This window comes from Lissotriton helveticus, chromosome 4_1 (genome assembly GCF_964261635.1).
Source record: "Lissotriton helveticus chromosome 4_1, aLisHel1.1, whole genome shotgun sequence".
Classification (NCBI taxonomy): Eukaryota; Metazoa; Chordata; class Amphibia; order Caudata; family Salamandridae; genus Lissotriton; species Lissotriton helveticus.
In genome coordinates, this window is record NC_136063.1 from 540,426,736 (window position 1) to 540,450,098 (window position 23,363).

A 23,363-nucleotide genomic window follows, 5' to 3' on the forward strand; every position below is an offset into this window, starting at 1 on the left:
GATAAACATTATGGAATCCCGAGAGGCAAAGAGACTGACATTGCTACAAACACCCAATTTTTTTTAACAGAAGTAACAGAAGGTGCGGACCCGAAGGCATCAAAAAAGTCAGTTGCAAAGACTAAATTAAAGGCTTGGGAGAAAATCTCAAAGAAAGAAATAAATAAATGGTGGGAAGTCACAACATTGAAAAAATATATAGAAGTACAATGAGCACCGATTCAGGAAACAGGATTCATTTGATGCCATCAAGACTCAAGCAATGAACTTTTGCAGGAATGGGGCGAGTATATTCTAAATTCCTCATTAGGATTAATGAACATTTTGATAAAGCATATTGAGATCGTGCTACAAAAAATTAAACTTCAGGTCCTTGAAAAAGAAAAAGAATTATTAACAATGGATCTATCCCCAGACATGAAAAAGTTCAAACTTGAATTGGAGAAACAGATCGAACTGCATGAGGAGTCAGTACAAAATCGTAAACTAATCAAATTTCAACGAGATAAGGAAGATTACAGTGAAGGGAGAATCTTCATGTATGCACGGAAATTTGAATTCTTGAAACAACAAGATTACAGTGGTAATATGATGAGCACCTCAGACAGCATGTCCTCACTCGCGGCCACAGATCCAAGTGATGGAGAAAACACATCAAGAAAGCAGTCTTTTTTAGGGGATATTGGGCTGGTCTTGCAGCAACGCCAATGGGAACAGACGAGGGGAGTCCAGCCGCAAAGCCAAAGAAGACGTGGAAGAGGCAGGGAAAGACAGCAAACAAACAGACAAGAAGAGGAAGAAGGGGCCTCCGGTGGAGAAAAGGTGGGAACAATAACCCGGAGCATGAGGTTGAAGAAAACATTCTAGAAGATACACGGGAATCAACCATAATAAATCTATCATGTAGACCAATCACGGATGCAGAGAATTCCATACTGAAGAAGGGCCTACATTTTTGTCCTAGCACACACATGGACATGGCACAAACGAGAATTGACTTATATAAATATATAAGAAAAATCACATTGGCAAAAATATTCAAAGAAAAGGAAAAAGAAATAAGCAGCAAAAGGCAATTGACAACAAAGATGACACCAAGCTCCTCTCTACTGGCAAAAGATTCAGAGAGTTATTTAACCCTAGTAAATTGAATGCAACAACTGAACCAGAACATATGGTCCTTGATGAAGTATGTGTACAGCTAAGACCAGGAGCAAGCCAAAAGAAAGCTAAATCTCACTTCTATCCACAGATGCCACCAGGTAATAAAAGTAGACACCTTTCATGAAGCTGTCATACAAGACCTTTACAAATTGAAGAAACAGAGATTTGGACAATTTGAAACTCGAAGAACGTGACGCCTTAATGACTTTGAGCCAAGATGACAAAATTGAAATAAAAATGGCGGATAAAGGTGCTAACATTGTTATCTGGGACAAACAAGATTACATAAATGTGGCTCATGAACAACTCAGTGACACAGCTTACTATGAGAATCTATCATCGAATCCAACTGCGAAAATGAAATTGGAATTGGATATAAAACTAAAAGGTTGGCTAGATCAGGGATTGATTGATCATGATGAATGGAAGTACCCAACTGTGGAACATCCTGTGACTGCAACCATCTATTTTTTACCTAAAGTACATAAGAACCACACTAGACCACCGGGGCGTCCAATAGTCTCTGCAGATGGATCCCTATTTGAACCAATGGCCAACTATATAGACTATTGTTTGTTACCTTTTGTTTCAAAATTAAGTTCGTACATGAAAGACACCACAGATATGCTAAGACATCTTACTGGAACACCCTGGCTACCCACGTACAAACTAATAACGATGGATGTCATATCGTTATACACGAATATAGATCATGAAATTGGCATCTTGTCCTGCAACTTCTTTTTGAGAGAAAGGAACATACATTACACCCAACACAATAAAATGCTGGAAGAAATTATCAGAATGTGTCTAAACCAAAATGTCTTTTATTTTGGCGAAGAGATATTTGCCCAAATCAGAGGCACCACTATGAGTTTTTCTTTCAGTCCGAGTTTTGCCTGCCTCACCATGGGGTGATGGGAGCAGAAATGGGTATGGGAAGCAGAAAATGATCAGTTTTTTAACAAAACAATACTATGGGTGCGGTTTATCGACGACCTCCTTATCATCTGGGATGGTTCGGAAATTGAATTCAAGGAATACTTTGAAATTCTAAACAAAACACCAGCAAATTTCAAATTCACATATGAACTAGGTAAAAAGCGAGTCACCTTTCTCAATACAGAAATTTGCATTAATGCAAACCAAATACAAACGACATTACACAGAAAAATGACAGCAACAAATGCAACATTGCATGCTAGCAGTTTCCATCAGCAATGCCTATTCCAAAATATTCCATATGGTGAATTTCTAAGACTGCGCAGAATTTGCTCAAAAGAAACTCAATGGTTGAAACAAAATTGATCTACTTCAAAAAGATTTGTAAAGAGAGGTATTCAAAAACGCATATAAAGAAAGGATGGAAATGAGCAAATCAAAAGAATAGAAATGAACTATTACAACTAACTCAAGAGAATTCCATCAAAAAATGTGAAACTGAACCAATAAGATGAATATCTACCTACTCAAAAGAATCGACACAGATTAGACAAATATTTAAGAGAAATTGGAAAATCTTAAAACTAGGCACAACTGTTGGGCCAATTGTGGGCAACGCACCACAGGTAACATATCGACGAGCACCCAATCTATGAGATCGACTAATACACAGTTGCTTTCACAAAGAAAGGAACAAAAGATGGCTACAAAGTAAAGGGCTCCAAGAAATGTTACAATTGTAAGGTGTGCCAAATTGCCAAAAACACCCAAAATGTAATGATGGCAAGTGGAAAAATTTGGAACATACAGGAATTAATTACTTGCAAGAGTCAATACGTAGTTTATGTTATCGAAGTGTATCCTGGAACATGTCAGGGCAACCAAACACAAAGACAGGAGTAATGCCGTTGCCAAACACATGGAAACCCATCATGACAGCAATTGGAAAACTTTGAGTTTCTACGGTATCGACACAGTGAAGAAACAGGCAAGGGGCGGGGACAGAGAAAGGTCACTAAGACAAAAAGAATCTCGATACTTCTTAAGTTTACGTTCCCTGACCCCTTATGGTCTAAACCAAAGTGAAGAAATGTATATCCATCTGTAAACGAACTTTGCACATGGGATGTCAGGGTAGTAGGAACTTTTAGGTCTTTATCCTTCAGATAAATATGATATCACAGGATCAGCAATGTTCAGTCTTTTTTAACTAACGGGAAATGGGGTTTTAAACTTTTGACTTTCTTATTTTTAATTTTAGAAAATAATGTTTTTGTCACATTGGGTTCACAATAATTACAATAGTTATCACAACAAGATAGAGGGGGAGTACAGCATTAACAGTGAGAAGGGAGCCATAAAGGAAAAGCCTAAAGTCTTACAGACTTACATCATCAAATAAGCAGAGGTTACTTACGCCACTTGAGGCATTAAAAATATACCAATATATAGTTGGAAATACGCAGAAACCTAGAAATGTAGAATTATACAAAAGATACAACTATGCCACCAGGGGCATTTAAGTCTGCAAACAGGTCTGACAGTAGGACTGGGAACTAATGGCAACCAGCGACAAATATGTATATCACAGTAAACAAATGCTAATAGTTATGTCATCAGATGTATAGCTGACACCCAAATAATTGGTTAAGTGTTACAAAATATGTGTTTTTTTTTCATCAAAATGAAATGTAATTTGGTTATCATTTCACTACAAATACCATAATGCCCTTTTCAGCTACCACAGGAAATGTCAGATTGACACAACTTTCAAAATGTAGCAAACAAATAAGGGGCGTTGCCGTGATCAAGATCTCAGGGGAGATCGAAACGCGTTGGTGTGTTTTTCATGTTTGGACTCAAATGGAACAAACAAACTTAAACTTTGTACCATCACAGGAGTGCGACCTGTTTGTTTCTCGAGAGGGAGAAGTTTGGAAATATATATATATATATATATATATATATATATATATATATATATATATATATATATATATAGTAAAGCGAGTAAGCAAGTTCTCCATTCAACCTCTGAGTGAGCTTTTTTCTTGTACCGCCACTGAAAGTGAAACGGATGGGGAAGGTGGTCGGGTACCACGTGTGGCAAAAGCGGGGATTTTAAAATTATCCCTGGCACAGGAGGTGGACTGCCTGTGCCAGGACAGGAGAGACACTTTGAGACCCCGAAACCGACAATTGCCACAAAAAGTAAGAGGCAAACGCAAAACGCAGCGCAAGGAGGAGGCGCAGCAACTGGCGTAAACGTGAACAAGCCTCCCAAAAATGTAACGAGAGGGAGGTCGAACCGCAAATAGACCCAGCAACAGTAGCCAATACAGTAATCAATCTGTCTGATGTAACCTTGAATCAAGCAGAGACACAAATCCTTGCACTTAAATGCAATGTCAAGCGCACACAACCTGCATCAGTGTTTAACAATTCAGTTTTGTAGTCGTGTGATGAAAAGGATAAGATCCAACTCCAAAGTCTTTAACTTGTTAGGTGTTTATTCATTCAATGATAGTATTAGTTTCACAAGAAAAAAACAGCCGACACGTGTTTCGTCAAAAACGGGGGTAAACCCGTGACTCTTCAGGGCTGTAGGGTGATAGGATGTAAGCTGTTTCGTCGGAACGGTGATATTTCCAACCCGGTCCTGATCGGGTCTGTGACACAGGGAGACGTTAGGAGAAGGTGCTTCTAAGCGTCTCGGTGTTAGTCGAGTAGAAGAAAAACCCGACGCCGGATGAGCGGTCGGGGGACACAGGGAAGCAAATCCGCTTACCCTTGTGTATGAACTAGTGATCGCGGTGGCGAGGTAGAACAAGTCCGTACGTCCTCGAGTATCTGGGACCAAATCCTTGCACTTGGCCTATCTTTTAGCCCTGAGAGTAGCTTTAACTATTCCGAGACTCAAATGGATGTCTTAGGTTCATCCGAAAACTTAAGCTACAGAAATTCCATACGCTCAAGGCCAAAAAGGATGCAGTGTATGTCCCCTACATCGCATCAAGTCCTCCCTTATTTTCAGCTGGGGATGTTAATCTATTTCAGGACTTACAACACCTACAGGGTGAGCAGAGTGCGAGTACGAATGAATTGGGGCTGGAAGGCGTGGATATAGGTGGGACAATCAGGACGCCTTTAAAACCTAAATCCGTGTTTCAACCCATAATGCCTCACGACAACCTCGATCTCTTCCATGAGCAAGTGACCTCTGATCTGAAAGAACAATACAAGTCAACCAACAATGCAGGTGCCCAGCCAAGTCATCATCAGCGTTGTTACATCGAGCTGATGAAAAAACTACAGGAAAATGAAAACCTCCTTATAAAATAATCAGATAAGGGGGGTAATATAAGTCCTGTGACGGCGGTCATTATATATGGAGGAGGCGTATTTACAGTTGAACAATGTCTCGTGCTATAAACAAAGCAATTTACAAATTGTAAAGGCCTCTTGGTTGGATTATTATGGTAGATTGGTTGCATGGAAAAGTGGTGGTCTAATCAGTAATGATGAATATCTTTTTTTAAGAAATGACCATCCGATAATTCCGTCCCTATACTTTCTACCGAAAGTACATAAGCACGATCAGAGACCACCGGGACGGCCGATCATTTCTGCAATAGGTAGTATTATGGAAAACACATCAAAATATGTAGATTACTTTTTGCAGGAGTGGGTTACATCTCTGCGGTCCTATTTAAGGGATACCTCAGATCTTTTGCATAAAATTCAGGATATACCTTGGGGGAGTGATTTGATTCTTATTACTATGGATGTTACCTCTTTATAAACCTCTATTGGGCATCTTGATGGTGTTAAAGCAGTTGAACATTATTTAAACCATAGGCCTGCATGTTTTTCACTGCACAATTAGATGCTTATCAATATGGTTAAAATGTGACTAGAACATAATTATTTTTGCTTTTATAATACTATTTATCAACAGATAAGGGGAGTTGCAATGGGGGCCTGCTTTTCGCCCCAGTTATGCATGTTTGCATATGGGGCTGTGGGAAGAGCAGGTCCTCAAACGCCAACATGAGGATATTTTGAACAGGCATGCACCCCTGTGGCTAAGGTATACAGACGACCTCTTCATTATTTGGAGGGGGTCGGAACATCTAGCCAAACAATTTATCGAGCAACTGAATATTAACCATTTAAATCTGGAATTCACCGCTCATATGAGTAAGGAATCAGTTGTGTTTTTGGATACGGAGGTCTTTATACCAAATGGCACCCTATCCACAAGACTTTATCGTAAGCCTACTGCTGGCAACTCGCTACTGCATGCATTTAGTCACCACCCACAGCACTTGATCCAAAGTAACCCTATGGGGAGATGCTTCGGGTTAAGCGCATTTGCAGTAGCGATGGGGAATGCAAACTAGCCCAGGAAAGTTGCAAAAAAAGATTCCTATTGAGAGGATATAAAGCATCGATTATTGATAAGGCCATTAACAAGACTAGGTCTCTCACTAGAGAACAGGTATTAATTCCGAAGGAAGCAAACCCAGGTAATACTGATACAGAGTCATCTAAAGTCAGAGTTATCCTGACCTTCAATAAGTAGCATGGGCCATTCTGAAACGACATTGGGATTTGCTCCTGAGGGATCCAGTAATTGGTGAGGACCTAACCAAGTACAATCGTATGCCCCAGTTGATCTTTAGAAAAGTGAGGTCTATGGGCAATTGTCTTGTTAGGATTAGCCCCGAGAAACAAGTCGCCCTCTAACTGGTTATCAAAACAAAAGGGCTTCTTCAAATGCCTTATTTGTAAAGCGTGTAAACATGCGAAAAATGTAAAGGAGTATAATACTCCGTTTTTGCCACGGTCAGTAAAAATCAAAAGAAGAATCACCTGTAAAACAGAATACGTCGTATATGTTTTAGAATGCCCATGTGCGTTACGTTATGTAGGCAGCACTAAGCTGCCTGTGCACAAAAGGGTTTTTAGCATATACGGGCGATCGTCAACAGAGATCAGACGTACCCTGTGGCGAGGCACTTTAAGGCAATTCATGGCAGTGATCCAATTCATCTAAGTTACTTTGCCATAGATTGCATACCGTTGTCCCGCAGGGGGGGGGAGATCAGGAAAGTGCACTCCGTCTACTTGAGACCAATTACATATTAGAGCTTAATACTAAATCCCCTTTAGGACTAAATGCAACCGAGGATTTGTATACATGTTTATGATCTTGTGTATGCCATTGATCAGTCTTTTCGGCTCTGATATAATTTTGACCGCATTGCAGATCGAATCTCTTTAAACGTGAAATCATGTAACAACTGTGTGCTATGTATTTATGAAATCTTGATTAAATATTTTCTTTTTTTTTAAATTGTATCACTTGGTTTTCACTTTAAGTATTTAACAAATTCTCTCTTTGCCATTGGTCAAGGGGGTCTTTGTAGGTTCGGCCAGTGTTTTTGAAAAGCTAGACATGGGATGCTGTGCTCGCCCACTTGGGCTCTATTGAGAGATTTGGAAACTGATGGTTATTGCCAAACGTTGACAGACTTTATTACAAATGAATGATTGGCATATTTTGATAACGTGGTTGATGGGAGTACCTGGCGGTATGTCGGTTGGGTGCTTCTGTATTGAGGCATCCGTTTTTTGGTATTTCTCAAGATAGCATGGGTACATGATTGAGAAATTATAAATTGGACATCGCTAGGATTTATCACTTGTATATTTGAGAAGTGGATATACATGTATATTTAATCGCACCAATGTATATATATTTATATTTATATATATTTTTTAATATCTGTATACCACGTTCATGCCAGATATTATGCATTTTAAGCAGGTATTTTTCTGTTTTTTTATATTGATTATTAACAGGAACATAAATGTCACATAATCGGGCATTTAAGCCGATATTATGTACGTATAGTCTGTCTTCCGTATCTATTATGGCACAGCACAGCTGAATGTAATTTATATTGCACTAGCACTTTAAAAGGTCTTTTCACCGCACGTAACGCGTCAAGTGATCAAGGTCCAGGTGGGACCAAAACACATCATGGCGGCATTGATGCAGGGTGATTGAATAAACGGCACGAAGAACTTTGGGTCCGCGTGTTCATCCTTTTCTGACTTTACAAGAATTTCCTGGGTGAAGAACTGCAGCATATATATATATATATATATATATATATATATATATATATATATATATATATATATATATATATATATATATATATATATATAACAGCTCCAAAATCCCAAGGAATACCCAGCCGGGTTAGTCAGGACAAATAGCACTCACAAGCACGACAGTTGCTTTCAGCAGGGGGTAGGTTTATTTAGATAGACGCGTTTCTGGAGAAAAACTCCCTTCGTCAGTATTTACATCTGTGCAACCGAATACTGGGTCCTTATCTATGTTCATCATATATCATGAACATAAACGAGGGACTACGTGAAGCGCCTCATGAGCGCCATCTTTGAATGTGCAAATACATTATTTAACCAAACATTGCTTGCAAGTGTGTGGCACCATAGATTAAGCCGTGTATCGGCGTAGCCATCATCATAATAATTACCCGCATCAATTATAAACAGACAACCATTAATATCTGAATTGCGTGGCTAAGATGACTAAAACTTCAGCCTGTGTTCCAAGTCGTAAATCAGACATAGAGACATCAGGAAAATCTCGCCGTGGATCGGCATTGGCAGCCCATATGGACTGCCTACTTAAGGTGCAACTAAGTATACAGCAATGTATTATACAAATATTAACAAAGAATTAATAAAGGTGGCATCTTTCACCCCAAACCTCAACTCAATTAGAGAAACATCAGAATACAAATCATCTTAAAGTCAATATTTTTACAGATTCAATGTTTTTTACACATCATTGTCAACCCAAATGTGAGGTCAGTTCTTCTCCCATATTCAATCCTTTAGGTGCTCTGGACTCTAGATCTATAATATAACGGGACTCAAGTCTCCTTAATGTGAGCAACCTATTGCCCCCTCTTGGATTCGCTTCCACTCTATCCAAACAAAAGTACCTCAAAAGGTTCCTGTCACTATTGTGTTTAATAGAGAAGTGGCGTGCCACGGGATAAGTAAAATCCTTGTTGGCTATGGCACGCATATGCTCTAGTATCCTCAGTTTGACAGGATTGATCGTACTTCCCACATACCTCAGCATGCAAGGACATACGAGACAGTACACTGCATGGTCAGAGTGACAAGACATAAATTTACTGATCTTCTTCCCTCCACTGTGCCCAGGGACCTCATAGCTCAAAGTTCTTTTGCTAGCGAAACAAGCCTTGCACTTTCTGCAAGGAAAGAAGCCTTTGGCCTCCTTTAATGTACCCTGTCGCTTCTCAATGGGTCGAAGGTAGCTATGGACTACTTGATCGCGGAGTGATCTCGCCTTCCTGTATGTAATTAATGGCACGTTTGGTATGTCAGAGCCAATGATTGGGTCTGCTTTCAGGATATGCCAATGCTTTGACAGTACCGTTCGCAATTTGTGGGAGTCCGCAGAGTAAGAAGTAATCATGCGGAATTTGCCTTCTGTGGTAGAGGCTGGCTTTTTGATGAAAAGGCTAGAGCGAGGAACGCTTCTAACTTTGTTCAGAGTCTCTCTTAGGATATGGGGACTGTATCCTCTTATCACGAATCTCTCCATACATTTCAAGGCTGCTTTTTCAAAGCATTCATCCTGGCTGCAGTTGCGTTTTAGCCGCAAAAATTCCCCGTATGGAATGTTATTAATTAGTTTACGGGGATGGCTACTGGACGCGTGTAAAACGCTGTTCCCAGCCGTAGGTTTGCGGTACAAGTTAGTGCAAATGTGCCCATCCCTGACGCTCACCTCCAGGTCCAAGTAATTGACTTTGGTGGGAGGAGCAGGTAGCCTGGGCCCCCAGACTTTCCACCTGGAACTCCAAGGTGGTACTATGGAGCAGGTACATTGATGACCTGTTCCTAGTATGGAACGGTTCCATTGAGGAAGCAAATCAGTATATTGATATGCTCAATGACAATGAATTTCATTTGAGATTCACTGGGGATATCAACAGGGAAAAAGTCAATTACTTGGACCTGGAGGTGAGCGTCAGGGATGGACACATTTGCACTAACTTGTACCGCAAACCTACGGCTGGGAACAGCGTTTTACTCGCGTCCAGTAGCCATCCCCGTAAACTAATTAATACCATTCCATACGGGGAATTTTTGCGGCTAAAACGCAACTGCAGCCAGGATGAATGCTTTGTAAAAGCAGCCTTGGAATGTATGGAGAGATTCGTGATAAGAGGATACAGTCCCCATATCCTAAGAGAGACCCTGAACAAAGTTAGAAGCGTTCCTCGCTCTAGCCTTTTCATCAAAAAGCCAGCCTCTACCACAGAAGGCAAATTCCGCATGATTACTTCTTACTCTGCGGACTCCCACAAATTGCGAACGGTACTGTCAAAGCATTGGCATATCCTGAAAGCAGACCCAATCATTGGCTCTGACATACCAAACGTGCCATTAATTACATACAGGAAGGCGAGATCAGTGATGTCATTTGAGATGTCATCAGTGATGTCACTGACCATGTCATGAATGATCTAATATGTGACATCATCAGCAGTGGATTGCGGGTGCGCGAAATATAGTTAGTACAACTAACTATATAGTAGCAATTTCATTGGTTTTGTATGAGTAAAATGTCCAGCTAAGTATAACACCACTAAAACTTATAGTTTTTTGAGTGAATATATATATATATATATATAGTAAAGCGAGTAAGCAAGTTCTCCATTCAACTTCTGAGTGAGCTTTTTTTCTTGTGGTTTTGGACCCTGGACCTGAAAAATATATATATATATATATATATATGTATATATATATATATATATCATGCTCCTGCTCGACTGCTGCTGCTTGAGATGCACTCAGACGCCAACACGGGCCTCAAGTTGTAGCCCGTTTAACAGGTATGGAAGTGTCAGCCCTTCAATATCTTTCACAGCCAAAACACCATACTGGCCTGACGCGTTTCGATTCCTCTTTTTCAAAGGCACTGGGTGAAACGGAACACGCACACTCCCGTAAACATCTCCATTATCCTTTTATTGTGCGCCCCCTATGGGCCGCTCGAGATGAGACTGCACATCAGGTTATGGGAGATGTAGTCCAAGAGGGATAAATGATCCCGTTTAGAGCGCGTCAATTGTTCTGCTGAAACAGCCCACAGATGAGCCTTGAAGTCCTGGCACCTCCTCAATCCTCTGTCGGTCGCCCCACAAACAGAGACTGCTGGAGGCAAACTCCGTGGCCCCCGGCTTCGGGGTGGTACACACTCGGCGGTAAAGCCACCGCCCTATATCATACTCCTGCTTGACTGCTGCTGCTTAAGATGCACTCAGATGCCAACACGGGCCTCAAGCTGTAGCCCCTTTCACAGATATAGCAGTGTCAGCCCTTCAATATCTTTCACAGCCAAAACACCATACTGGCCTGACGCGTTTCGATTCCTCTTTTTCAAAGGCACTGGGTGAAAAGGAACACGCACACTCCAGTAAACATCTCCATTATCCTTTTATTGCGCGCCCCCTATGGGCCGCTCGAGATGAGACTGCACATCAGGTTATGGGAGATGTAGTCCAAGAGGGATAAATGATCCCGTTTAGAGCGCGTTAAATGTTCTGCTGAAACAGCCCACAGATGAGCCTTGAAGTCCTGGCACCTCCTCAATCCTCTGTCGGTCGCCCCACAAACAGAGACTGCTGGAGGCAAACTCCGTGGCCCCCGGCTTCGGGGTGGTAGACACTCAACGGTAAAGCCACCGCCCTATATCATGCTCCTGCTTGACTGCTGCTGCTTGAGATGCACTCAGACGCCAACACCGGCCTCAAGCTGTATCCCCTTTCACAGGTATAGCAGTGTCAGCCCTTCAATATCTTTCACAGCCAAAACACCATACTGGCCTGACGCGTTTCGATTCCTCTTTTTCAAAGGCACTGGGTGAAAAGGAACACGCACACTCCCGTAAACATCTCCATTATCCTTTTATTGCGCGCCCCCTATGGGCCGCTCGAGATGAGACTGCACATCAGGTTATGGGAGATGTAGTCCAAGAGGGATAAATGATCCCGTTTAGAGCGCGTTAAATGTTCTGCTGAAACAGCCCACAGATGAGCCTTGAAGTCCTGGCACCTCCTCAATCCTCTGTCGGTCGCCCCACAAACAGAGACTGCTGGAGGCAAACTCCGTGGCCCCCGGCTTCGGGGTGGTACACACTCGGCGGTAAAGCCACCGCCCTATATCATGCTCCTGCTTGACTGCTGCTGCTTGAGATGAACTCAGACGCCAACTCGAGCCTCAAGCTGTAACCTGTTTCACAGGTATGGAAGTGTCAGCCCTTCAATATCTTTCACAGCCAAAACACCATACTAGCCTGACGCGTTTCGATTCCTCTTTTTCAAAGGCACTGGGTGAAAAGGAACACGCACACTCCCGTAAACATCTCCATTATCCTTTTATTGCGCGCCCCCTATGGGCCGCTCGAGATGAGACTGCACATCAGGTTATGGGAGATGTAGTCCAAGAGGGATAAATGATCCAGTTTAGAGCGCGTTAAATGTTCTGCTGAAACAGCCCACGGATGAGCCTTGAAGTCCTGGCACCTCCTCAATCCTCTGTCGGTCGCCCCACAAACAGAGACTGCTGAAGGCAAACTCCGTGGCCCCCGGCTTCGGGGTGGCACACACTCGGCGGTAAAGCCACCGCCCTATATCATACTCCTGCTTGACTGCTGCTGCTTGAGATGCACTCAGACGCCAACACGGGCCTCAAGCTGTAGCCCGTTTCAGAGGTATGGAAGTGTCAGCCCTTCAATATCTTCCAAAGCCAAAACACTACACTGGCCTGACGCATTTCGATTCCTCAAAGCTACAGCTTGAGGCCCGTGTTGGCGTCTGAGTGCATCTCAAGCAGTCAAGCAGGAGCATGATATATATATATATATATATATGCAACAAATCCAAATCGATGGCTCGCGCTGTATCGAGCGCCACTCGCCGCAACACTGGACACAGACCCAGAGTAAGTGCTCAAGATGATGATTTTATTTTCCCGATGCCAAGACGCGTTTCGCAGCACACAGCCGCTTGCTCACATATATATATAAGGAGAACTTGCTTACTCGCTTTACTTCCAGCAAGATATGTTTTGGCCATCCCTCGGGCCTTGATCACATGTACACATTAAGCGAATCATAGTACTTAAATATACCATAAGTGAAACCAACAGTGGACTGAGGATGAAAACAACTCTTTCCTTGCAAGTTGTTTTTATTTAGCAAAGAATGGCCATTAAGCTATTTGGCCCCACAGTGCCCTTATACAAATACGTGTGGTGGCATAATGAATACAGACTTATAGTGCTCATGTGACATCAAACGCAACGAAAGACTACCTACATTGTCTTTTTCTCATAAGTATATTGACACAATATGCCCCAGGGGAAGTAAATACATTGTAAACGAACATCAATAAATCCTGCATACAATATGTATGCAAAACAAAAAGAAATATAATAGAGTGTAATCCTAGTTGCCATTCCCATGGCAAATCACTCATTGATTTCACACATCTTGTTAAATGAATGCCCAGATCATTACTGACACAGATACAAAATTGAGCTCAAAGTGAGCAAGCATAATCAGTTACCCATTTCCATGGCAAATCACTCATTAAATTGATAAGTCAATGAATCCATATTCATTGCATAGGTAAACTGATTGAATTAACAAAAAAATATAATTCCACAAATAGTTGTAATACATTAAAGTTGGGTCCCAGTAGGCAGAATTAACAATTTAAACATGTAATTCAAGAGGCCCCTGCACCCAAAATCCTCTCCTAAAGGTACTTAAAATACATTGTACCACTCATATCTGGTTCACTTATCTAATGGAAAATCACATTACCTGTGCAGAAATTTCATTCCTAGGGTAATTTACCTCATCAATGTAAATAAAAGCAAAACCTCAAAAGAACTAAATAAACTAAACAAGACTATTACCTCCGTAAACTATCAAACTTCCCAGTGAGGGTACAGTCATACACGAGCAATATAAACCTTTACAGTTCTGTGAATTTGTACAAAATAAATATGTATATTGTCCGTACGAAAACCTTTATTTCGGTCTCTAGGACCATAAAAGTATGCACAGGACAATACAATAATAATAAATGTAAACAGTTCACACAATTAAGAACATCAGCTCTGAACATTTTACCAATGGGCTAGGGTGGAAGTGGAGAGCACAGAAAGAGGAAGGGCATGTGAGGAGAACAATCAATTCAATTATATGATATAGACAACAGACAGGAGATAGCAGCAATATTTCAATAAATAATTAAAAATAGACAATTTACCATAAAACCACATTAACATTAAAAACTTTTGTATAAAAGCCCAATTAAAAAAATTGTATCTCTATTAAACTAATCTCATGCTGGTCAGTTTAAATTATTAGTATATGCCGAGTTGTACTTTACGATTGTTTTCCCCTATCAATAAAGCCCCTTTTCCTTCGCCACATAGTATTTAGATAGCGGGAAACAGCAAGCACAATAGGTTTGGAGGTATCATATTTTAAAACTTGAAATGCCTCCCTAGAGTGCTTAAACCCCAGATTCTGGCAGAGTTGTACTAGCCAGTATCGCCTTACTTCCTGATAGCCTGGGCAAAAGAAGAGAACGTGCAATTCTGTTTCCTCTTGACACATGCATGCAGGGCACCCAAGTACGTATTGCCCAACCCATTTGTTGGTAAAAGCACGCACGGGTAAGGTACTACGTCTGAACTGCACATACAGTTTCCTTGCAGCATGTGGTAGAATATCATCCATGAAGGTTTCGAGTTTATAGTTATCCTTCACAGTGAGGAACTGAATTGTAAGGGTGCCTAATTTTGTATTTGAGTAGCTGGTCTAGGCCTTTTGGGTTCGATAGATCCTCAGTATTGTGGCTCGAGGAACCGTGGGGCTAATCTCTCCTGGTCTACTCCACAAGGCTGGTTTCCCTATCTTTTCACATTCATGCTTCACATGTGCAAACCAGGGAACCTTTTTCAGCAGCCCAGGATAGGATAGGAGCTCACTGGTTTCTGCCTGAAATGTTGCTAATTCGGGGGTTGCCCACAGTCTTCGCCAAAATGTTAGAGGTCTTAGGGCGACCTCATCTTGGATCGGGGAGATACCGAGGTCTAATAGCATGGGAAATAGTGGGGTACTAGCTGGAAGGCCCACGATTTGTCTGAGGAAGCTGTTCTCCACTGCAAAAAGTATATATACAAACATAAAAAACATTAACAAATAAAAAATGAACTGCATAGCATGAAATACACTACCAAGTTAATACAATATTTAAAGAATTCTATGGTCTGATACCAGTCTACTTATGGTCTTTGGTATTAGCTGATATTGTGGTGTGGTTACTCAGTGAAAAATTCAGGTGTCATGTTCTGAAAGCTGTATGTATGGTACACATGAATCATGAATCATTTCTTTCACTGAAACGTCAATATGTGTACACTAGCTTGGCACCATGCGTCACGTTTTCAGTCAGGACTTCCATTTTATTCAAAGGTGTTTGGGGATATTTGATCCAACAAACTTAAGCTGAACTGTAGTTGTTACACTACTATTTTTTTAATTGTCCTTAATGAATGGTTTATAGACAAAGTGACTCATAATTAGGTATGAGCGCAAAATCCGTTCCGCTCGTGGATTTTGCGAATTTTCGGTAAATTCACGATCCGCGAACTCCCGCAAATTTACCGAGAATTCGCAAATCCGCGAGCGGCGGATCCGGGGGCAAAAGTTGAAGCCAGGCCTGTTGTAACTATTTTACGATGGCGCCGGCAAGCTGCCAGCGCCATCCTAAAATAGTTACTAAGTTAGCTTCAACAGGAAGCTCTAATAGATAAAATAAAGCAGGTGCTCGATTTTATCTATTAGAGCTTCCTGTTGAAGCTAATTTAGTAAATATTTTAGGATGGCGCTGGCAGCTTGCCAGCGCCATCGTAAAATAGTTACAACAGGCCAGGCTGGTGTGCTTTCTTTTCCCAAACCTACTGTCGAAAATCAGCTGTGATGCTGGATAGAGGCCTTTGCATCCTTGACTTTCACGAGCGCAATCCCTTTGCTGTTCCTGTGACCAGGAGGGTCTGTCTCTTCATCTACTGCTCTGATCGGTCTCAGACCTTTTACACACACAAGAGGCATGTGCACTCGCATGAAAGACCCGCCCACACACTCGCGGTGTGCACCGTCTTCCCGCCATTGACCCACTATGATGGACAGCTCACCCAAGGGACCCCTGCGCCCTTCGGGGGGATTGCATAGTAACACACACATGGTCGCTGGAACTCGTTGAAGCTCAAATGCAGTGACTCATTCATCAGCCCAAAAACAATCGTGCTCGTCATCGAGGCTGGGCAGGTGTGCCTTCTTCCCAAATCTACCGTCGAAAATCAGCTGTGATGCTGGATAGAGGCCTTTGCATCCTTGACTTTCACGAGCGCAATCCCTTTGCTGTTCCTGTGACCAGGAGCTTCTGTCTCTTTATCTACTGCTCTGTTCGGCCTCAGACCTTTTAAACACACAAGAGGTATGTGCACTCGCATGGAAGCCCCGCCCCAAATCCGCAGATCCGCAAATCCGCAAAATCCGCCGATTTTGCGGATCCACGATCCGCAAATCCGCGGACCGTGGATCCGCAAAATCCGTCCATGCTTACAATAGTGCTGTGTCGCCTAAAAACAATTGGGTGTTTGCGTGCTAATTTAATAGGTATCCTGCACGTTCTGTATTGTAATTGCATGTAATGTATATGAGAGAGCACTAGTCTGAGAAAAAATGTATAAGTGCACCATATTTACAAGCACGTAGTTAGTTAACATATGCCTTGCACCAGAGAGTCTTATATTTAGTAGTGAAATGTATAGAGTGTTCAAGTAGGGTAACAATAATCATAACAGTGTGAGACTAATGTAGAAATGTTGGAATGAATATGAAAACCTCACGTTCTCATGTTAAAGGAATCATGTAAGAGTTAAGCGGAACCTTGCAAACCAGTTAAATTGTGTAGGCCTCATGGCAATTCACAGAAAATCTAAACGTGCTGCTAAAATAATGTGAGGTGGGGTTAACGTGGTTCTTCCAAAATGTATTATCGAATTTAGTTTGAAATATATGCTTTATAGATGTGTACTTTAAGAAACGTATGTTAGTTAAGAATGCTGTTTAAATCAAGTTAAATGTTTTCAGAGTGCAGGGACCCGCTTCATGTAAATCAAGTAGGCTCGAACTGATAATGATGTTCCTTTGATCTGAAATGTGCTTGTTAGAGAAGAAGTCGAGAGGCGCCAAGTACTGTGATTTCCATATGCTTTACGACCTATAGATATGGGGGAGCCTGGAATTTGAGGCCCACTGTAGGATGGCCTGTATGCAGGTGTGAGGGGTCCTAATCAGTCGAAATGAATGGAGCTTTGTTCAGTGGCGCTTGGCGCAGGCCTGAAGGAGTCTTCAGGAATTTCAGGGGGTATCGGCGCACTGGAGAAAAAGCCTGGGAACCAAGGTCAACTTTAACGAGGGTCTTGAAGAGTACCATCATGGAGTTTACCGCGCAAAGATGTACCACGTGAGGGGCGTCCCAAGGGGCGTTCCTATCGGAAATGTGATTTTGTATTAGGGAAAGCGACCCGGGAGGAGAGTAGAGCAGATGATTTTGGGAGCCTAAGGAAGCGGATGGGTAGGCAGATAGGCTGATCAGGAGAGACCCATTATCAGAGAAGAGACAAGGAGAAGTGCGTGATCTTCTTAGGAAGTCACCACGGCTGACACCTTTTTGGGGTAAAGATCTTGTTAAGTAGGGATGTCACTTAGTCTAGTGTAGGGACAGACTAACTTGAATTTTCTTTTCTGTAATGACTCTTAGGTTGCAACTTATATCGATCCTTGCAAACCTAATGATCTTTGAACTTGTACTCATTATTCTGTTTTGTAGACTCAGATTATTCAAAGAATTCATGTTCATTGTGATACCAGTATATCTCTTGAATCTCATCTTCGGAAGTTTGTATCTTCAGTTATCTCTGGTTTTATATTAAATTTTCAAAACTTAATCCTGGTCAGTGATCATTTAGAGTGGTATAAGTTCTTAAAAGATTGACCTATTGTTAGATTGCCTTTTACTCAATGACAGGTACCAACGATCCAGTTCGACTTGGTTTGGGATCTGGTAAGGTAACTAGTAACCAGTAATCCCGCGTTAACAGTTGGTAGCAGTTAGGATGGTTATCTTCTTGAGGAAGGTAATCTAGAGAGGTTAGTTTACCCCAAGGCCCCTAGACATCGCGAGACGAGCAGCGGAAGAATCGTGAGCCGAGGATGCAGACGGTGCGAGAAAAGCAGCAGTATCGGAGGAGAGTGAGTATAACAAGGGTCATGCGTGAACAGATTGCGGTGTTTTGTGTTGTATTTGTATTGTAATGTCTTGCGGAGTTGAATGCCTGTAGTGTGAATGAGAGAAGGTTGTGAGCGCGCGCAACCTGGTGAACTGGTAAACCTGGTAAACGGGTGAACTGGTGAAATCTTAAGTTCAGGCCAGAGCTTAAGTGGTTTTGGGTGTATCGAACATCCAGAGTAGTTGTCGACCATAGTACGGAGGTCACGAGGTACCATTGACCGCCGTGGGACCGAAATAGGGGAAGTGTAAGAGTGAGCATATGAGTAACGGACGCTGGTCGGAAGTTACTGTGTGTGAGTAACCTATCAGAGAAGGCGATTGTCTGGAAGTAAACGGAAAGACATTTCGCCAAGTTAAGGGGACAACTACAGAAAGGCTGTGGGCGTACAGTCAAGAAAGGTGATCGCTTGGACGGAAGTAATCATTTTTCAGAGTATGAGTGAGATGCATGCGTGACCGAGGAGACGAGCTGAAAAAGGAGGGGAACTGCTGCGAAGGGGGACGGGTGACGTCGGTTAGAGCCGCGCTGCGATTGAGCGGTTGGTGTGACGTTAGCTGGAGCCGCGCTCTGGTTGGGCGGCTAGAGTGACGTCGGAGGAAAGCCGCGCTCGGATAGGCCAGTTAGCGAGAACAGCACGGTGATTGGGAGATTGTCATCAGGAAGTAAACAAACGCGGAGAAAAGAGAAATCATGAAGTGTTTTAAGTGTTTGAAAGGGATTTTTAAAAGAAAAAGAAGTGAACATTATTACGGGGAAGAGGCACCGCCGGAGGGTACACCAGCTCATTATATGGCAACGAATGTGGGGCTGCATACGATATTATGGATTGGAGCTTGGAATAAGCTTACGGAAGGAAATGAGGAAATGCAGTTCCCAAAGTACGGAACGTTTAAGCTAGAGGAGTTACATGTCCTATGAATGAGAGGGGACAGCAAGAGCAGAATGGTAGGAGTATGGAGTGTGAGGAGAGGTCTCGCCTCATGCAACCTGAGGGAGACCAAAGAACACAAGAATACAAGGAGAAATGGGGGAAACTGTGCATTCACAGGAGTTACTCCTATTATGAGAATCTGTATGTAGGTCAAGTCAGTTGTGAACATGCTTTTCAATTGGAGTACTACTCCAAAGACTTTCTGAAAGAGATGCAAGCAATTCCAAATGTATATTTTGTATGTGGAAGAAATGCCTATGTGAAGCTACCAGATAATTGGTACGGATCATGCTATCTAGCAATTGTCTTCCCCAAAATATATCATGTTGAGAATTTGGAAACGATAAAGAAAGGAATACCAACTAGAGGGAAGAGAGGGCTAGGTGCAGCAGAAGTAATTGGGGATGTATTCGGTGCTGCATTCCCTATCTTGGTAGTGATACTGAATGACATCAAAATTAGGAGATTGGCTACAGTCGTAGATAGGTTATCTGCCAGTACTGCTAGATCATTAATGCTGGTGGAGGGTGAGATGCAATCGATAAGGGCAATGGTTCTTCAGAACCGACTTGCTTTAGATGTTCTGCTAGCCAAAGAGGGTGGAGTCTGTAAGGCTTTGAAGGTCCAGGAATGCTGCACTTACATTCCGGACAATTCAAAACCTTTAGAAAAGTACATACGAAACATCACTGCCATACACCACGAAATTGAGGATCTGACAAAGATAAACGTGTGGGAAAAAGTAGGTCATGGAATGGGTAAAGTTGGAGGTTGGTTTGCCAACCTAGGAAAGGGTATCGTTTGGTACATACTGAAACCCATCATCATAATTGTGATTTGTGTAATCACTTTGTGGGGATTGGTGCGTTTGTATCAGTGGTATAGAGCAAACAGATTGCAGAGATCTATGAGAGAACAGGAGAAAAGGTTGACAGCGATGCAAGATACACAATATAAGAGTCTGAAGGCATTGGAGACAATGAAAAGAAGGGGCACTGCCACGACTTCACTTTGAAGAGTCATACATTTTTGTGATGGTGTTTTGATGGTGATGACCCCTGAAGGTCATCAAAGGGGGGACTGAGAGAGCACTAGTCTGAGAAAAAATGTATAAGTGCACCATATTTACAAGCACGTAGTTAGTTAACATATGCCTTGCACCAGAGAGTCTTATATTTAGTAGTGAAATGTATAGAGTGTTCAAGTAGGGTAACAATAATCCTAACAGTGTGAGACTAATGTAGAAATGTTGGAATGAATATGAAAACCTCACGTTCTCATGTTAAAGGAATCATGTAAGAGTTAAGCGGAACCTTGCAAACCAGTTAAATTGTGTAGGCCTCATGGCAATTCACAGAAAATCTAAACGTGCTGCTAAAATAATGTCAGGTGGGGTTAACGTGGTTCTTCCAAAATGTATTATCGAATTTAGTTTGAAATATATGCTTTATAGATGTGTACTTTAAGAAACGTATGTTAGTTAAGAATGCTGTTTAAATCAAGTTAAATGTTTTCAGAGTGCAGGGACCCGCTTCATGTAAATCAAGTAGGCTCGAACTGATAATGATGTTCCTTTGATCTGAAATGTGCTTGTTAGAGAAGAAGTCGAGAGGCGCCAAGTACTGTGATTTCCATATGCTTTACGACCTATAGATATGGGGGAGCCTGGAATTTGAGGCCCACTGTAGGATGGCCTGTATGCAGGTGCGAGGGGTCCTAATCAGTCGAAATGAATGGAGCTTTGTTCAGTGGCGCTTGGCGCAGGCCTGTAGGAGTCTTCAGGAATTTCAGGGGGTATCGGCGCACTGGAGAAAAAGCCTGGGAACCAAGGTCAACTTTAACGAGGGTCTTGAAGAGTACCATCATGGAGTTTACCGCGCAAAGATGTACCACGTGAGGGGCGTCCCAAGGGGCGTTCCTATCGGAAATGTGATTTTGTATTAGGGAAAGCGACCCGGGAGGAGAGTAGAGCAGATGATTTTGGGAGCCTAAGGAAGCGGATGGGTGGGCAGATAGGCTGATCAGGAGAGACCCATTATCAGAGAAGAGACAAGGAGAAGTGCGTGATCTTCTTAGGAAGTCACCACGGCTGACACCTTTTTGGGGTAAAGATCTTGTTAAGTAGGGATGTCACTTAGTCTAGTGTAGGGACAGACTAACTTGAATTTTCTTTTCTGTAATGACTCTTAGGTTGCAACTTATATCGATCCTTGCAAACCTAATGATCTTTGAACTTGTACTCATTATTCTGTTTTGTAGACTCAGATTATTCAAAGAATTCATGTTCATTGTGATACCAGTATATCTCTTGAATCTCATCTTGAGAAGTTTGTATCTTCAGTTATCTCTGGTTTTATATTAAATTTTCAAAACTTAATCCTGGTCAGTGATCATTTAGAGTGGTATAAGTTCTTAAAAGATTGACCTATTGTTAGATTGCCTTTTACTCAATGACAGGTACCAACGATCCAGTTCGACTTGGTTTGGGATCTGGTAAGGTAACTAGTAACCAGTAATCCCGCGTTAACATATATATTGTAGCCCCAGGCTAGTGGTAACTCTATTGGGTACTATGTATCTGTCTTGAACAGGGTCTAAATATTTCTTGGAACAGAAACGGTTGTGGGTTAAACAATGAAAGTCAACATATGAAATTTATTTTAAAACATAATAAGTGCTGGGTGTACAAAACTATTTTTTTTTAAAGGGTATTCCTGAGGGAAAGACATGGGTGAACTTGATTAACTGCACATGGTGCGCGACAGTTAGTTTCATGTTTTTCTAATTGATGCGAACTAGTTGGGCGGGAAATTGTATGCAAATAAAAAAATGTTGACGGAGAGTTACGACCACCAGTTTTCAAAGTGGTTTTGCAACTAATTACTATATATATTAAATGGTATTACCCATCTCTGTTTTGAGAATCACTGTGGCCTGTATTTCATATTAAACATTAAAGATAACGTAGCAATAGTTAAATCATGGTACACTGTTTATCGTGCAGCAGTTTAAAGCTGACCCTCTACCATGAAAGTCCACATAAAATTCTATTTTGAATTTGTTAGATATAAACATCCCGCTCCAAACTACGGTACTCTGCACTGCTATCTTCCAGCGTAAATAAGCCCCGTTCTTAAGTCACAACACCTGTCCTGCCTGGAGTTTTTATAGAGTCTCCGCCCCTGCAGTCGTGTAGTGATTACGTCACTGCGGGTCTCACGTGGAGTTCCTGAACCAAAGGTGTAGGTACCGCCTTGTTTTGGGAAGCATTGAATGCGGGTCAAATCCAAGCAGTGAAGCTGCGCTTTCGTAAACAAGGTTTTCAGACAAAAAAAATCACGTTACTGTTACTTGTACAAATTCTAAGAAGCAAAACGCACATTTGGACTAGTCTCGGCGTTCAGAGACCGTAATGGTGGCGCGTGTACGCGGAAGGTTGTATGTGTGCCCTCTCGCAGCGCAGAGTTCCACCAGGGGCAGCAAAGCAAACATACCTTAGCCAGCTCGCGGCTGGTCAGTGCAGCCGGTAAGAAGCCTCTCCTTCGCCTTTGCTCCAAGCCGCAGAATCTGCAGCAGGCAACCCGAATGTTTTTCGGTGGGGTTCGGAAAGACGTGCCCATGTGCTTCAGAATATTCGCTTTACTCAACGGCGACGGGGCAGCCTACCATCGGATCGATTTACTAAACAAACTTAAACGTGGGTGGGGATGTTAAACAGTAACTAGCGCTGCTTCGGGGAAACCGAAAGCGAGTTTACCTGTACTCCAGTGTAGTTGCAGCGTCGCAGTCCTTCTCTTGC

At 42.1% G+C, this 23,363-nt stretch overlaps 1 protein-coding gene across 3 annotated transcripts in view; it reads right to left on the bottom strand.

Moving 5' to 3' along the window:
- HNF4G (hepatocyte nuclear factor 4 gamma) overlaps positions 1–23,279 on the bottom strand; it is a 543,810-nt gene extending 520,531 nt beyond the window's left edge. Inside the window, exon 1 of one of the 3 annotated variants that reach the window (XR_013610522.1) lies at positions 23,059–23,271. The gene's annotated coding sequence lies outside the window, so the exon portion shown is untranslated. Of the gene's footprint in view, positions 1–23,058 lie in introns of all 3 variants that reach the window. The other 2 variants (XM_078687129.1, XM_078687128.1) reach the window with 2 other exon arrangements.
- Positions 23,280–23,363: the final 84 nt, after the last annotated feature.